This window comes from Haliotis cracherodii, unplaced genomic scaffold (assembly GCF_022045235.1).
Source record: "Haliotis cracherodii isolate W230 unplaced genomic scaffold, xgHalCrac1.p SCAF_4, whole genome shotgun sequence".
In the NCBI taxonomy this organism is placed as follows: Eukaryota; Metazoa; Mollusca; class Gastropoda; order Lepetellida; family Haliotidae; genus Haliotis; species Haliotis cracherodii.
The window spans coordinates 61,921,681-61,940,430 of NW_027266297.1; the positions used below are offsets into that span (position 1 = coordinate 61,921,681).

The following is an 18,750-nucleotide window of genomic DNA, read 5'->3' on the forward strand; positions in this document are numbered from 1 at the left end:
TTGAAACCATTGCACATCCTCCGTATTCACCAGATCTGATTTCTACCTCTTCCAAAACTGTCTGACAACCATTTTACAAATGATTGTTTTGTCGCTTTTATGTCTTCTGTTGAGGACCTTCTACACACCAACAAAGAAGCCTTCTATACTCGTGGACCTCTAACGGAATTATGTTAAAAACTACTACGCAACCAACTCTATCAAAGCAGTGAATCATAGTTAAGCTAAGAACTTTTCAGAAGCTCTTTGACACTCTGGTGCCATGAATGTACATGAATCTGTCTTGGACCACATATTGTCTGCCCATTTGCAGATTGTTACATTGTTGACCAAAAACATTATTTGTTATGGAAGTTGATGAGCAAAGAACAAGCGATGTTGTCACTCAAACGGGCCGTTCACTATCAATAATGTTATATTGGAACATTTTAGATGGTGGGAGAGTGCATATTTCGTCTTAGCAATGTGCAGTCTATGTTCAGAAACATGATGTGCTGTTACTCAAGTGAACCTCACGAATGTCTCCTTTTCAAAAATATCATTTCAATTAATTTTGTGACAACTTTCATCCAAAATAGCTTCATATATCAACAATTTGGTTATATTGTGCAGATTCACATTAATTTGCACTACATTGAAAATACCAGAAGCAACGCAAGATCTATAGATATAGTATCTTCTTGGGCGTTATGAACGTAACATCTGCGACACACATGGAGACAGTGTGTGTAATACGTCTGAAGTGGAAGATGTGCATAGAAAAGTAGAAAAACTGGAAGACCATGTTTGTCTCGGTACCATCGGTTCGTGGTGTTGGTTCAGTTGTGAGATAGTTTGCATGAAGTGGTTATTTCCTGAGGTTACTGAGGACGAGTAGCTGACGGTTCTTATAATGATGTCTTTGATAACATATAATATTTAAAAGAGACTGTGTTTTGTGCATGTGTGCGTGATTATTCACAGTGTTTATCAAAATCGTTTTCAGTGTTTAACGTGCAGATCTTTGTTATCATGGAAGTGGGACAAAATTCAATGAAATGCCTCAGGATAATTGAGCAAGTGAATTTTCAATTATATCACGGCCTGTCAGGTTAATATGGAAGGAAAATCTGGTGTGGTGAAGACCTCAGACATTAACCACTTTGTTAAAACCCACAAACATGCGTATGGTGCAGACGTAATCAGAGAGATCATCAAACTCGTTTACATGACGCGTCATACCGTCTGGCCCACTCGTGCCTGCCGAATTATAGGACATTGTTAATTAATTCGTATATAATACAATAATTATTCGTGTCTAATTCGTATTTCTGTTGTATATGCGCATACGTTCCTCGATAATACGCTTGAGAAGCAGCGTAAATTGCCCTTGTGACAACTAATGTTTAATGTTTACAGTTATGTATATCATACACCTTGGTACATTAAGAGAAGAGTAAATGATAACTTGACCAGTACGTGTTGAATTATCTCGTGTCACAATTTACATGTGCAATATATTTTGTCAGTAAATGATATAGAGAAGGTCCTAGAATGTTATAATGTTCAACATTTTTTTTCAGAACCATTATGACGGCGTTTACAAGATTGTTGTAAAACGTTAAACATTTTCTTTTGAAATATGAAATTCAATATTGTTTTCTCTTTATTTAGAATCAGCGTTCCATATAGGACCAGAAGTGGCGCACTTTTGACCTTAATAAAATAGAAGAGAAATAGTTTCTGTAGCATATGAGTGATACCTAAACAAGTCGCTGTCTACATCTCCAATTTTCAAGTAGAGAATGTGTTGGTAGAATGTGATGTGATATTTGATATTGGAACCATTGAAAGGTGCATGACTGTGTACATCTAAACGCTATAATATTGAAATTTGTGCCGATTTCAAATCTAAGCAGGGATCCCCATTATCGAAAGTGTGGATTCTTAGTAATGTGTTTACCATTATAGAAATATTGAGAACGTTTCTTATTTTTTTTTTTAAATGAATAAATTGATGGCAAAATTGGGTAACTAAATTTCCACCGCTTATATTTCAGTTATCAAAGGCTGTCATAACTGAAATGTCATATTATCAGGGAGGCAGCACCAAGTGGTTAGGTATCTCAAGACATACTTTCTTACGAAATCACTTTGTTATGCCTCACGGTAAAGAGAGTATAAATGCTTAGAGTTGGAATAGATGTTGGTTGGTCATGCGGTAGGAATACTTCTGTGACCAAGCAGAGGTTAATGCTTTCAGCAATGTCTGTGGCAAATGATAAGAATGATCTTTTCAGGCTTCACCACCATGTCTGCCAGTGAAATATAACCGAAATCCATTCTGACTGCCGTCATGTTGGATTGAGTTGCGTCAGTCTTTGTAGTTATTTGATGTTGGAGCACGAGCTTAGTATTAGGTTTGTGTTTGGACAATTACAGAAGCGAATGATTAATTGCGATTCTACATGACTTACATGTAGTGAACTGAACTTTGAAGAGAAATGCACACAGCGTCAACACGCCAAAACGTCCAAACGATGAGCGGTTTTGCATATTGATGTTACGACTACGTAACCCATTATCTTCTACGAACACCAACGAATGAACAAGCTACATCAATGTACTTATTATGTATGCAAACACGTCTCAACTGGAAATGAGGTTCGGGTACTCCATGCTAAATTTACTAGAAGAAATATGCTTAATGCACGAGTAAGCAATGTACGCAATGCCATCCTTGCTCAAAATTGTAACATTCACAAGAGCGTGAATATTGCAGTATTTGTTGGGCATGATAGGTAAGGCTGTAACATTGTCATTTCGATGCATAGTATTCTCATGCAATTGCCTGATGATGTGTACAGCCAGATAATTTGTGATGTCAATGTGAACCTTTTCCTCAGGATTCAGCTTTACTGTAACACATTCAAAACGTTTATTATCGAGGCCCGTTTCTTGTGTTTTATCAGCAGTTCTGCACCTAATGCAGGACTTCAAATAGTTGTTGTCGTCATTATTTCAACATACAACGTGAACTAGAACGGTTTGTCAAACAGCGTAACAGAGAGTCAGTGCCTTGTTCACTGAAAAAAATATCTTGAACGTGCTATAATAATTTCCCACAAGGCACACATATAAATTTACTATTATTTAGTTTCAACCTCGCCCTATGGGACTAAGAATTATTTCAAACACATCTTACATCAATTAAACACGTCAGTGCCTTCGAACAATACGTAATCATATCTGTATCCCCAAGAGGGCAATGTGTTAATTGAAACGCTTTTTCAAGGCTCTTCTAAATGAAACATAAGGCATGGTCCATCGTTTAAACAAGCTTAAAGGAAATATATTGTCCTCAGTTGTCTTGTTTATGCACAACATTTGTTGATATATTGTTGCAGACCGTGGTGTGTGATTTAGGGTAACTCCATTTCTTCACGCCACCTGTCTGCGCGCATTTCGACGACTTGGTTGATGTTTGTCAATCACACTGCAGCTGAGGAAGCTATAAAACTGTAATCGTCTCCTTTGTATGTGAACGACATCTGCTCTGTGCAGGCTAGACACGTTACTGTGTCAATATTTTCTTATCATTTGAACTAACTTTATCTCAGCAATACACTCAGTCTACGATGCGATATCGTATTCCGGTAGACGAATTTGCTATGTGCCATACGATGTTACATTACTCAGGGTTTCGGTACACCTTAATTTCGCCGATCATGTTATTCAGAATAACTGAGCATGTCATGAAGAATGGCTGACTTCTTGTATCTAACTGAAGACAACTGAGCACGAAGGATGACTGAGCATCTAAAAAAATGAAAGTCATGAAGGATGTCTGAACATGTCATGACGGATGTCTGAGCATGTCATGAAGGATGTCTGAACATGTCATAAAGGATGTCTGGGCATGTCATGAAGGATGTCTGAGCATGTCATGAAGGATGTCCGAGCATGTCATGAATGATGTTTGAGCATGTCATAAAGGATGTCTGAGCATGTCATGAATGATGTCTGAACATGTCATAAAGGATGTCTGGGCATGTCATGAAGGATGTCCGAGCATGTCATGAAGGATGTCCGAGCATGTCATGAATGATGTTTGAGCATGTCTTAAAGGATGTCTAGGCATGTCATGAAGGATGTCGGAACATGTCATGAAGGATGTTTGAGCATGTCATGAAGGATGTCTGAGCATGTCATGAAGGATGTCTGAGCATGTCTTGAAAGATGTGTGACCATGACCAGACGTTTGCCAATTTCCTGCACATGAACAGTATTTGAGACATTATATGTTTTAACTCAGAAGTAAGACATAATTATATTGACGTGCACCAAGAGAATCACTTCATGGCTAACACATGTATTTACACAAAAAAAGGGATAAAACTTATTTCATATTCATAAGAAATCTATGCCCACAACAGGGTCACTTGAACGATTCCGACTGTATCATGTGAATGTGTTTGTTAATCACTATCAAATGGTGATTATACCAGGTTTTCGCAAAAAGGTGAACGTATCCTGCCCCAACGGTTGCACTCGTAACGAACAAAAGATGACGTATTTCCTGATCATATTCTTATCCAACGAGATGCCCGAGTAAAGGCTTATTGCCTGTGCGCGTATTTCCTCATACCCAAAATTTGACAGAAAAATCGAAAAGAGTCAACATTTAAACAACAAATGTGTATTTCTCCGTATTCACCGAACGGGCAGTACCTGTCTAAATTGCTAAAATATAATCTGTTTCGGGATTTCGAATTTTCATTATGGTTATCCAGAATTTATCTTAGTATTACAAACGAATGCAGAGAATAAGCAATACTTGCGTATCTCGTCAAATAGCCGGAATATGTTTGTTTGTGTCATGTATGTATATACCCAGTCATCGTTTTACATTCCACAATACAGACTATGTGGTGACTCCCGCGAAAGTATTCTACATGTTCTGGTACATATGTAACACATTCTACCATGACAATGCCAAATGATTGATCATATCAACATATGATTATAATCAGGTGTCTAATGCCATTCAATACCTCTAAATAAACTAAGGAGCCCGGTTTCAAATGGAAATAAGAGGTATCTAAACTACAGTTAGAATTGCAAAACACAACAGATGCCTGTCCTTATTGAGTAGCTAAGATGTGGTTCCCTGCTTGATGTCACAGACATAGAACAAATAGACAGGTTGATAATAGACATGGAAATTGTTAATTGTTAATTGTTAACTTTAACATGTTCACGAAAACAAAGGCGACGAGAAACACTTCCACAATCATAATGTGTCGACTCAATCGTAAGTATTTATAATCAACATAAAATAGTGATGACACCACCAGGTGTTCGCGAAAAGGTGAGTGTGTCGTACCCAACCGACAGAATCCGTAATAAGAAGTTATGACAAGACTCTCAAAGTGAGGATGACAAAATGCTTCACGTTAAAAAGGCTTAGTCAATGCATTGTTTCCAGGAATCAAGTGAAGCAGACAACATCCATCGTCTTTCTTGATAATTACACCATGCTAACCAACGTACGTGCCCAGCTTTGGGTTCAAATTGCTTGCACTGCCGTCGTGTGTCAACGTTGCAGCAGCGTTCTAATGTAGCTATCATAAGCATATTATACAACCCATCCTGTTTATCCTGTATAGTTAGTCCCTTCATTAGACTTTATAGACATATTATTGTGCGATACTCCTCTGATATGATAAAATCCGAGAAACTAGTTACAAATCAATATGTATTCCAATTCGTTAATTCAATGAAATGACGCAAATATCAAATGAAAAGAATGAATATCACATTGAACGCTTACCTTACTCATACATAAAGAGAGATGACATTTTCTAAAATAGTAAATACAATGTTTGTTTGATTAAATGGACTGTGTAATTTAATCTGACATAGTTCTCATCCAATATGATATGTGGTAGATTTATGTTTCAGAACGATCCAGAGCAGCCTTTGTCTTTGAAACTCCTGTGAATTATTTCGCAAAAACGATCAGATGTGATCAACAACAATTGGAAAGGGAAACAAACAACTGTCTACGATATGGCGTTTCAACCGTCAGGAAACGTTCTAATTGGCAAATAAGATTAACTTACCAGCAACGTGAATAAAATAACGAAGATCAAGAGGGCCTGTGAGATAATGTTTGTAAAAGATATTTGTAAGTTAGAAAACAATTGCATTAGATTGAAACTGGAAAACAAGTGTCAAACATAATATAATATCACAAAAACTACAGTATCCGTCGACTAAGGATTTTACTAGCAGCGTGTTTTCGTATCAGTTTTAAAACATCCTTTTCTTTCAACACATTGCATTGACTGATAAAGCTCCCCTTTTCGATCTGTATTGCATCTCGGTTTTTACGATTAGGATCATAAAATGACCTGCTTGTGGAATATACAAACCAGTTTTCACTCTCAAACCAGATCAACGGTCACGATACAAACATCGGCAACCTTCCCCGCAAACATCAACGGTCACGATACAAACATATATTTTTAATAAAACACATAGTTGTATGATGAATTGGTTTTGGTTCTTATTGGATAAAATTCACAACATGAGATCACTTTCTTCGATGGATTTAAGCAAATGACCGTTTTTCTTGGTTTTAATTAATATAATCTCGCCTGATTGATAAATATTCCATTCTTCCAGAGAATGTTTTTGTTAAACGTCGCACTCAGCACAATTCCAGCTATACGAAAGGGAGCGGCATCGGTATCCACCTTGAAATAAAGCGACAAAACCCTTTCCATGTCCAAAAGAAATGTCTGCATAAAGGAGAGTCGATTGTACAATTTGGACTATATCATGATCATGTCACAGCAAAAAAAGTGTAGGTTTCCGTCTTCCGGAAACCTTCCGGAAACCTTCCGGATACCTTCCCATTTTGGATCCGGCCCGGATACCTTCCGGAAACCTTCCGGAAACCTTCCAAAAAAAATGTCAAAATTTGGGGGGTGCATTTTGTTCACTTAAGTGTGAAACACATAAAAAAATTAACTTGAAAATACCAAGCAATTTGAAGGTTGTTGAAGGCATCTGGAAGGTTTCCGGAAGGTTTCCGGAAGGTATCCGGAAGGTATCCGGATGCAAATTTTCTTCATGACTTGCTTCTGGTAAATAATGTTAGCCTGTGCATTACAGGTACCTGTTGTAATATTCTGTGTTATTTTAATGGTAAATATCCTCATAAAACATTTTTGGAGAAGAAAATTGTTCAATTTCATATTTTGTCCTTTTCGGATGTTAATGGTATTTAATGAACAAACATCAGTTCTTGTATAATGATATCCTTAAATTTCATGTCCAGACTTCCAGTTTGTACTGAGAAAAAGAAAAAGTTACAGGTACCTGTTGTAATATTCTGTGTTATTTTAATGGTAAATATCCTCCTCAAACTGAGATATGTGGGCATGCATTGTTCACAAGTTGTTTTGCGACATGGGTCCAATGTGTGAAGCTTATTGCTGGTGTCCGCCACCATGATATTGTTGCAATATTGCTAAAAGTGGCAAAACAGCATTCTCACTCACAAAAAAATGGAAAGTCATTGGCTATGTGCTTTGGCATTTGGCCCTGGTGAGATTAACAGATTAGTTTGGAACGGTATCAGTACTTGTTATATCGGGACAGTGTAGTTTCATGGGAATATAAAACAGAATACAATTGTCCCAAATTGGTGCATAAGACTAATGGCATCCATAGAAAACACCTAAATAAAGTACAGAAAAAATATCAATGTCATTTGTCTACTAAGGTGGAACTACAACTTTTGTTAAGTATTTATAGTAGGAAAACATTCAGGGCATTAGTACATTTCATATTTGTTCAGCACCTATGTTATGGCTGATCAGTATTATATATCTTTATGCTAATGAAGCAAAACAAATCATGTTTTTGGAAAAAAATATTATTTATTGATTATATGGCATTTCATTGGTACATATCACAAATTGAAATTTGATCAAGCAAGAAGAGGAACTAGCATAAAGTAACCAGTGGTGTTTGCAAGGCCTTACAGAACAGACGCTTCAATGCCATTTTCTAAATAAACAAATTAGTCAAATCTCAGAAGAATTTTATTGAAGAAGAATATCTAAAGTCAATTATGTTTCTGCAGTAAACCACAAAAGTCATTCAGATTTGTATGGTCAGCATCAGTGTACACAACCTGGACATAGTCACAGTGCTTTGGCATAAAGTCATTCAGGCTTCATTAGTGTCATAATAAAACCACCTACAGTCACACTGATGTGGCATTATTCATTCAGAATCATCACTTTCTGAGGTGAATCTGTTGGTTGTTATCAGGAGTACTGTTCATCTTCCGGCGAGTCCCTTGTCTGAATTGTGTGAGCAAGATCTTCTTAAATGTAGCTGGTGTGAGATTGTGAAATCCAGGTACCTGAAACATTTCATAACATCTTTAGAAACTTGTTAGTCAAAAGTTATGAAACACACACATATTTACAAATGTTTAAAGTTGTTTTTCTCAAACAGTGAGGTATTGACAATTTATCTTGCAACTGATATTTAACCAATCTTTGAACATGTAAATAAGCCATTGCAAACAGTAAAGTGTTCAGAAAATACAAAAATGTATCCAGTCTTCTAAAACAATACCACAAGGTTCACCTGAATTTTGGTTGAATGTTTGCATTACATCAAAATGTAAGGAAGGGTAAACAAGACTATGCAAAACTAAGTTACATAGGTTCTTATACATAAATACATAAATGCAACTATTCATAATTATCAAAACACATGTCATGTAAGTGATCTCAAAATACAACATAATGAGCGAGTGAGTTGGTATAGTTTCATGCAGCTTGTTAGCAATATTCCAGCTATGGGCTTCACACATTATACCCATGTGGTGAATTGAACCCGGGTTTCAGAGACTGTTTCACCCACTAGGCTACCCTTGCACACCAAATACAAAAGAAAGTATATTAGGAATTCAGACAATAGATATTCTCACCAAATTCATTAATTCATTAATGGAAGCTATATTGAAATTCAAATTTTGACAAATTAGGATGAGACTGTAGAAGCATTTATCTAAGTTATTATGGATATTAAATATCTACCGTTAATTGGTAGTCCATCATAGACAGTGATAAGAAATTCAACTGAAAAGTACAACCTGAACCATCAACTAAAAACTATATATATTACATTAAAGGGGCCGGTCATGTATTACCGGTATGTTCTCATTCATTTTTGACACAACCCTCCCTGAAAGAAAATGCAAAGCACTTTATATTTTATTGTCCATTTTGTCAAAAGTCTCCCCTAGAGACTCTCACATTTTAGGGTGACCCTCCCTGTTTGTTCTGATCTGAATTCAAATATTCATGACTCATTATCATATTTTATCATTCATCCTATCTTTTTTGAAAATTAACTAAATAAAGATTAACTATGACATGCAAATCTGCCAAAATATTGGCCTGGCAAAGTTTAAATTAATCATAATTACTGTTATAAAGTTTTGGATCCGTCGTCTGTTTCTAAATACAGTGAAACCCAACTTTGGCTTGTGTGGCATTGTTGAATCATCTACCCAATGTTCTTTATGCATTGATATGCATCTGCACAGAGTGGTCAAAGTCTGTGTCTGACACATAGTGTGCTACAAGGGAGACATCAGTTTGTGTCTAGCCAAACTGTCTGATAATCTCAAGGGCTGCCTTGGTAGCATCAAGGGATGTAGCTAATCCTAAATAAACATAAAACAAGTGACATCATCTCTTCTACAGAACACATGATCAAAGCCTGCCCCACCTTTGATGTTTATTACCTTGCTACTCTAAAAACAGCTAATTAGCAAAATGAACTCAATGTCAACTCATTGTGGACTAGGGATTAACAGGGCAATTAGTGTCGGGTGGGTATTAGTACTTGCAATTGTCTGTTAATTACTTAATTGAGTAGTGATGGCTTAGTCAGCTGTGCCTTTACAATTGTTATTCAACTTATCGAGTCAGTTTACTATGTACCATGCTTCTTGGGACCAAGGAAATGTATCTTGCTGGATAACAGTTTTTTTCTAATTTATCAGAGATCAGAAATAATAATAATGACGTTTTTGATGTGCATTTCTTTGTTGTGTTCACTAGGATGATGGTGATGGTGTTTGAATTATTAGACACTATTTATTCCAAAAGAGGAATAGGGTTGGTGAAGAGGCAAAGCTTATTTGAACAACATATATATTGATATACAGAAACTGTACAACAAACAGATTAACTGTATCTACAGTTGAAACTATCATGATGCAAATTTTCACTGAATCAAAGTCATATCTTTTCAAGACTCAGATCAGGTTGTAGTGATTGAAGGTCACATTAAACTTGCTAATTTCAAATCATTCATCCCACACTTATGATTTGGTTTGTTGTTTTATGCCGCACTCAAGCAATATTCCGGCTATATGTAAATAATCGAGTCTGGACCAGACAGTCCAGTGATTGACATCATGAGCATCGACCCACACAATTGGGATCAATGACATGCATCAACCAAGTCACCGAGCCTGATCGCAACCTGATGGCGTTAGTCAACTCTTTAGACGAGCATTGTCGCCCGTTACGGAAAGTATTGGGTTACAAATATCCCTCGAAAAACCTTTCAACATGTTCAAATGACACATCGAAAGGCCATTGTGAAAAATTGCACCATGTTAGGATTCTTAAATACAGTTTCAGCTTGACATTAAGTACTTTAAACTTTAAAGTGAAAAATACATTCACAACAGTCGGTGAGTAAATTGGAGTAGGGGAATAATTTCGAAGGTAAACTTGTTTCAACGTTTAACAACTACATGCATTTGTGTTTGTATGAGACGATGTGTGTTTAATTCCATATATTTTACTTCAAAGCATGTTATCACAATAAATTGAGTCGGGTATCGGATAAGTTGGAGTAGAGGCTAATTTCTATTGTAAACCAGTTTTAACATTTCACAATTATTGGTCTTTGCAAGTTATCAATCCTAGTTTAATTTCATTTATTTTACCAAGGTAAAAAAAAAAATAAGGTGTCATTTTCGTCAAGTAATAATCGCCGTTTTCGCTTTCGGCGAGTATTTCGCCAGTCACTGCTGTTTTGCTAAGGTGTCGTTTCAGCTATAACCCGCTTATTGCACATTATTAGTTTCAATTTATATTTATAATCATTTTAACCACTGTAATAAGTAAAAAAAATGAAATAAAAGTATATAGAAAATAAACAAGCACTTGTTATAAAATGTGCATCCGCAGGCAATATTTATAAGATAATCCTGCATGTAGCTGTGGCCATCACACTGAAGATGCACTTCACTTCTTTTACATATGTCCAAATTACAATGATTTAAGACAGAATATGTACTATTATGTTAAGGGATATGATCTAAATTCATTTCTATTAGGTAATCCTGAAAGGACGTCAAAAATAAACTTAGAAATTCTTAAATCAGTAGAAGACTACATTCAGCTATCCAATAGGTTTTGTGATTGTACATAGCATCTTAAATTTATAATACTATTCCTTGCCGTATATTGCAGTACACTATTACTACTAAAAATGCGACCTGACAGCGCCGACAACGTAGTTTCTATAATTAGAACATGTATATAATTGTATTCCTTGACTGTACTTTTGTCATATCATATTGTATTCTAATTCTGGAGCGGTATTCAAATAAGTTTTTGCTTGTTTACCCATCCAGTTCACATATAAATGTTTAAAACAATATTTAGTAAACAAATAATTTAAACTCATGCCACAACATAGCGTGTGAAGACGATAGACCACTGAAAAGAGCATATATATGCACATCCAATGACCCCTGACATCACAAGGCATTGTTTTGCCAGGGTGTCAGGCAACAGAATACTACGAATTACATCACAGGGTACTGTGACCTGTTTGAAAAGTTAGGTACTGTATTCTAAAGGTAGGCCCAAAATTCTAGACAATCCAGTGATTGATATTGTGAACATCAATCCACACTGTTAGATGGTCACTGTCAGATGCCATGAACCAGGTCACTGAGCCTGATCACCTGATCTATTAGGTTATCTCTTATGGGTGAGGCTAAAACGGCACCTCAGCAAAATGTCACTGATTTCTCCAACGAAAACAGCACCTTGATTTGGCAAAAAGGGCTACTAATTGTTGTCTGTTATCTGGAGAGACATGTTGATTCCTGGCCGAAATATATATAAATGAAATTTCTATAAAAATACTATTTATTTCCTACTTACTAAAATAAATATGACATATATAGTATACCTGTTGTCCAGTTTCTTGACATTTTCGCCAGACTCAGGTTCAGCTTGACATTGAGCTAATCTGAGTAAAGCTACTTAAAACTTCAAAGCATGTGATCTTTCAATGATAAGTTTAGTTGCACCTCCCAATCAGAATCATGAGTAAATTTGAGCAGAGGCTAATTTCTAATGTAAACTATTTTTAGGTGACTAACATTTAACAATTATTTGTGTTTGCAAGTTTAATTGCATTTATTTTACTTCAAAGAAATCAAAGCATATTATATTTTCACAATAAGTTTAGTTGCATCTCCAAATCAGAGTCGGCAAGTAGATGCTAGTTTTTAATGTAAACCTTTTTGAAAATTTCTCAGTTATTTGTGTTTACAAGTGACCATGCAAGTTTAATTTCATGTATTCGGGCATATTCAGACCCAAGGTAAAAAAAATAACAAGGTGCTGTTTTCACCAGGCAATAGTAGGCGAGGTACTATTTCCCTTTATAGTATTACCCTCTCTTACAACTAGCATAGGTTGATGGGGACCAATTCCAACCCGGAATCCCCAAATGAGTGGGTATGGTTTTACGCTGTTTTTAGCAATACCACAGCAAGGGACACCTGACATAGACTTCACACACTGTACCCATGACAAGAATCGAACCTTGGTCTTCAGCACTTCAACCACTATGCTACCCCACCGCCAAAATTCCCAACATGATAAAGTTGTCATCATGGTATTCTTCAACAAGTTCAAGTGAAAATATCCATACCTTTCAAATGTCTTATCTTCCACTTCACTATGTTCACTGTTGCAAAACTCCTGTCATTTAATTTGTTCTTGATTATTCACACCTGCAAAAGTAAGTTTAGTCGGTACGGTATGAACTAAAAAAATGAGACACTATAGAGTATCTAGATAAAGGAATATAAGTAAGCAAACATATTTCTACATCATATACATTAGCAAGGATTAACATAAATTAGGTAGATTGCTTATCCTACAAAAATTAAATCACACACTTACTAACATATATAACACAGAATAAGTGGCTTACAGAAGATAAATAACTTTAATACGTGATCAATATGATTAACATATTCCTTACCTGAATCAGAGACCATATAACAGTCTATGTATTATGGTCTCTGTCTGAATACGTCACATCTTCAGCTCCCTGCAATCGAGGTTGTGAAACATTTCTGCTGTAGGAATATTACATCCGCTGGGATATCCCTTGTCACACTGCCTGGCATGGTAGGCAAACGCATATTCCATACACCACATAGGTATACTTCCTAATACACACTGTCGAAATCCCCGCGGCTCCCAATATGGCCTGTATGAACAGTAATCGGCCAACCTCGTCTCTTTCCGTAACTGCTGCAGAAATGACCGCTCGTCATTCGTGACCAACTCGTGTTATTCCGGGACAAGCAAGTCTACCCATAATTCCCGAGGGCGCCATTTTGGAACACAATTGTAAACAAACACTCAAACCTCGTGTACTCGATGTACACCGTAATGCTTGATTGCGATATGCTTACCTCGTGTATCGATACATTGTTCTCAATCACCCGTAACTCGGAAATCCCGGTCGAAATCCACCTGAGCCATCCACAACGAGGACGTCAAGTATTTCGAAAACTCGATTGACAGCCGAAGGAAGGAAGAGCAGCTTGCAGATGCCAGGTATGTAGCAGGGCTTCGAGACATAATGTTCCATGATTTCTATACAGAGATCTTATGGAATGGATTGATTTAGATATTTTCCTGATCTCCATGTTACTACTGTAAACGTCAAGGGCCTTTAAGTTTTGTTGTTTTCGGAAACCCTTTGTTATTATTATGATCAAGTGTTTGTTGTGACATGGTATTTCTATTTGGGCTTGCATAAGAGCTACAGGTGCAGGACTTTTAAGGGTCGTGTCCTTATTCTCAACATAACGCTGGGATTTGATGATGAGGGTTAGTTACCAAGGGTATAAATCTGGCAAAGTGCATGTCAAACAAAACGTGGCATTCAATTCCAATCATGTGTTGCCACCTGAACCACCTGAAAGTGAGATATGGATTACAATGAATAATGACAGCTTATCAATCTTTAACAAATTCACACTGAAACATTGAAAGGATAAAGACAACTTAGTTGTTTTCTGTTTCAGCATGTTCAGGGTTTGTGGGCAGGTTCACAGACATCCTCAGGGAGGATACCAAGTATTGAGTGAGTATTTTTGTTTGTGATAAATACAAACTACATGTATTCATCATGGTATATTTCAATGTAATGCGAAACGTCACACTCACAATAGTCCAGCTCTGTGATGGCAGCCTGTAAATAATTGAACATGGACCAGGCAATCTAGTGATTGTTATTTTCAGCAAAGATCCATGCCCTCAGAGTATGATGACAACCTAGTCTGACCACTCAATTCATTAGTTGATTAGTGTTTGCAGCGGTAGAAACTAACACTTTCAGTCCACTAGTCCTAAAATGATAGCATATAGCAAAACCTTTAAAATGTCAAAATGACTAGTGCCAATTTCTAACCCTGGTGTTTGGATGTTGTGTTTGTGTGTGTATGTATGAGTGTATTTAGGTTGGTTTGTTGTTTAACGCCGCACTCAGCTGTATGACGGCGGTCTGTAAATAATCGAGTCTGGACCAGACAACCCAGTGATTCATATCATGAGCATCGAGCCACGGAATTTAGATCAATGACATGCATCAACCAAGTCAGAGTCTGACCACCCGATCCCGTTAGTCACCTTTTACGACAAGCACAATGGCCTTTTACGGCAAGCATGGTTTGCTGAAGACCTAGTCTACCCCTGAATCTTCACGGGTCGAGTGTATTTAACTTAAATCATGAATCCTATACATGTTTCTCTGTGCTTTTACAATGTAACCCAAATTGTCTCGGGAATAATAAAGTATTCTCTTATTTATATAATTTCTGAACAAAGTTTCATATCAAGGTTACATCTCTGTCAAAACAGTGCCATGGAAAAGCCAAACAAATAGCCTAGAAATAAAAGTAAATACTGCATTGCATTAATCTGCATTTCAAGAAAATGTGGCAATAATTCATGGAATGATATTCACCTCGGTGAGGATCTCTCTGCATTGTCGAACAAGTTATTTCCTATGTAATGTATGTGTTGAATGACCCTGACTTTGTTGTCAAAATATTGTTTTAACATTTGTTAAATATGGGGATAAATGTCATCTCTGAATGTTTGACATGAATTATTATGATTAGGGTAGTTCTAAGTCGGAATCACAACCGGGGTTTTTTCATTTGAATCAAATGTACAACATGTACAGTTTGGACATTTCTGTGATGTGAATGCTACTTATGTTTGTAGAATGTCCGGATGAATAAAAGAGACAGTCATCCGTGCAGCATCAATGCAAAGAAAGACCATAGAAGAGCAACAGTGAGTGGTAAATATTTTGAAATTATTCTGTTTGGTTCATATGGTTATTTTGCAAACATGTCTTCAGTTTGTTCCTTATCGCTGTAGGCACGGATGTCCTATTATCTAAGGCACTACAATTTTCTGTGCAGAGTTGCATCTCTTGGGCTTAGCAGAAACCTATAGTCATGGGTTCAAATCCTGGTTCTCCCCGATTATGTTGCTAGTTTTGTCAGCATTATACACATACTCGTGGGATTCATCAAAGACCTGCATCACTTAGGACTTTCTTCCCACATCAAACTAACATGCGGTGATATATCTGGAATACTGTTCAAAGCAGTGTTAAAGCCAAATCATTTATTTAACACTGCATCCAGCAATAGTTTGGCTATATGACAAGGATTGTGAATATATATTTTTCCATGTTGATGAGTTGAAACAATCACTAAATGACATCTCTTAAAAAGATTCCCAGCATTCCAAGCCTAATTAATAGATAAGGTTGTGATTGAGTAGGCTCATTGATCACATGTAATCATACCACAGTGATGTGGGATATTGTCCATAATAGTTATCATCGGTTTGTCTGGACCGAGTTCATAACATTAGTCACTGGTTTGTCTGGTTGAGATTTGAGATGTGATTATCTTAAATGTTTAGCATATAGACTCACATATGACAACTTAAGTGATTTTGCTGCCTTCTATCTGTAAGTACATGTGGCAACAATTCTTTTTGATTGCTAAAATCTTTTTACATAATGCTGCAGAAACTGAAGTCCTGCTTGAGATCCCTGGATGAGTACTCCAGGTTGACAGTCTGGAAGGACCAGACAAGGGAGTCCTAAACAGAGGCTGCACCCCTTCAGATATCAGAGGTGATTTGCAGACAGCGATGATGAGGGTCCTGTTATTTCAATGGAGGCCGACCGAGAAATAGTATGCCAAATGGTACTGGGACACACAAAGGCTGGTCTGGCTAATGTGAGAAGACCAACCAATGCCAAGCTGGAGTGGAATTCTTCCAGGACATTCAGGAAATTCTTGTAAACACTTGAAAGGAATGATAAATGGGACTTATTGTCTTTAAATGTGGACCCAAACACCAAATGGAAAGTTCACAATTCTACTAACACAATGCAGCAGAGATAGAGTCTAACTGGTATCCCCTCATCCTGGTTCCTGTTCATCCATGGCAATATAGAAAGAAAAGGAGGATTGAGGGAAAGTAAGTCATCTGAACTGGTGAACATAATCCGTAGGTACTGTCAAGCGAACAGTTATCACACTCTGTTATGAGTATTGAAGAATAGGATGAAATTGCATACTGCATCAGGAACCATCATGTGAACACTGTTCAATGTGCGATATACTATAGGCATATGAATAAAAGAAATTGATAATTTGATTGTTGCTTATGTTTCATTTGCCAGCTGTGTAAATGGGGATGTTTCATGATTTTGCCTCAGTTTAATAGCCACACTTATCTTATGAAACCATGCATTGCTTGGGCATCTCAAGATAAATAACACATGTTTCCTTTGCTCTGAAAATGTCTGATGACACATTGATCTGTTATGTCAAAGGTTAAAGTCACAACCAGACAAAAAGTTTGTTTGTGGTCTAACTCTTCCTTTGGGCAGGGGTCGAAGTTGGAAAAAGGTCGTGTGTGATCTATATATACTACATTTTCCCTTAAATTGCCTTTTCTACAGAAGTCTTAGTAACTCTTATACATATACTGGTTACATTACTTCCATATTTTGGTCAATGATATGTTGAATTCTACCAAAGGACTGCATATTTGGTTTATGTGCTGGATAGCTCTTTGAAATGTTTTTGAAATATTTATCACTGATATTGAAGGTCAAATTCACACTCAGAAGTGATAACTCATGAGGGTTTGAAGTGTAAGATCAAGGAAACAGTGAAGGGGTCATTCATAAAGTATTTCTGCAATTATAACTAAAATGCCTATTTCTGGAGATATTTGTGAAGTATTAAGCACATCGTTGTTATATTATTTGAATACACATATATGTGCAGTGGTTACAACTCCAGTGTCAAATTAACTGTCAATCCCTTTTAATAAAATAATTCACAGTAACTGAGGAAGAGCTTACTGTAGTACCATAAAACTAGGGTGAGGCAAATGTCAATGAAGTTAGTATTTTGGATATAACAAGTACATGTACCGTTAAAAATAGTCTTATTATCATCTCACTAGGACCAAAGGCCCAAGTGAGCACATTGTCAATGACTTTTTCTTTTTCTCAGTACAAACTGGAAGTCTGGACATGAAATTTAAGGATATCATTATACAAGAACTGATGTTTGTTCATTAAATACTATTAACATCCGAAAAGGACAAAATATGAAATTGAACAATTTTCTTCTCCAAAAATGTTTTAGGAGGATATTTACCATTAAAATAACACAGAATATTACAACAGGTACCTGTAATGCACAGGCTAACATTATTTACCAGAAGCAAGTCATGAAGAAAATTTGCATCCGGATACCTTCCGGATACCTTCCGGAAACCTTCCGGAAACCTTCCAGATGCCTTCAACAACCTTCAAATTGCTTGGTATTTTCAAGTTAATTTTTTTATGTGTTTCACACTTAAGTGAACAAAATGCACCCCCCAAATTTTGACATTTTTTTTGGAAGGTTTCCGGAAGGTTTCCGGAAGGTATCCGGGCCGGATCCAAAATGGGAAGGTATCCGGAAGGTTTCCGGAAGGTTTCCGGAAGACGGAAACCTACACTTTTTTTGCTGTGTGTCTTTATGAATCACTATCAAATAATCATGATACCAGGCGTTCGCGAAAGGGTGGGCATGTCCTGCTCCACTGGTTGCACCCGTCACAAAAAAAACATGCAAAGGCAAGTCAATTGTTCACCTGGAAATAAATACGGGAATTGCATCGGACATCATTTTTGACTCTCTGAACTTAGAGAACTAGGATATTGGTAGAAATGTTAGTAGAACACCCAAAAGGATTAATGTTAACCTATCAATGTATACTGAGCAACAAAAGTTCCTGTGAC

General features: G+C 36.7%; 2 long non-coding RNA genes across 4 annotated transcripts; one reads left to right on the plus strand and one right to left on the minus strand.

Annotated features, from left to right (window-relative positions):
* Positions 1 to 8,234: 8,234 nt before the first annotated feature.
* LOC139479912 (uncharacterized) lies at positions 8,235 to 13,767 on the minus strand. Its single transcript, XR_011654368.1, has 3 exons — positions 13,384 to 13,767; positions 13,048 to 13,129; positions 8,235 to 8,422 (listed from the first exon to the last, which is right to left on the minus strand). It is a non-coding gene; the product is annotated as an uncharacterized lncRNA (long non-coding RNA).
* LOC139479913 (uncharacterized) lies at positions 13,698 to 17,137 on the plus strand. 3 transcript variants are annotated; one of them, XR_011654369.1, is made up of 4 exons: positions 13,698 to 13,967; positions 14,441 to 14,499; positions 15,645 to 15,723; positions 16,468 to 17,137. It is a non-coding gene; the product is annotated as an uncharacterized lncRNA (long non-coding RNA). The 3 variants fall into 3 exon arrangements; XR_011654371.1 differs by having other exon boundaries at positions 15,645 to 15,716; XR_011654370.1 differs by lacking the exon at positions 13,698 to 13,967 and having other exon boundaries at positions 14,302 to 14,499; positions 16,468 to 17,136.
* Positions 17,138 to 18,750: the final 1,613 nt, after the last annotated feature.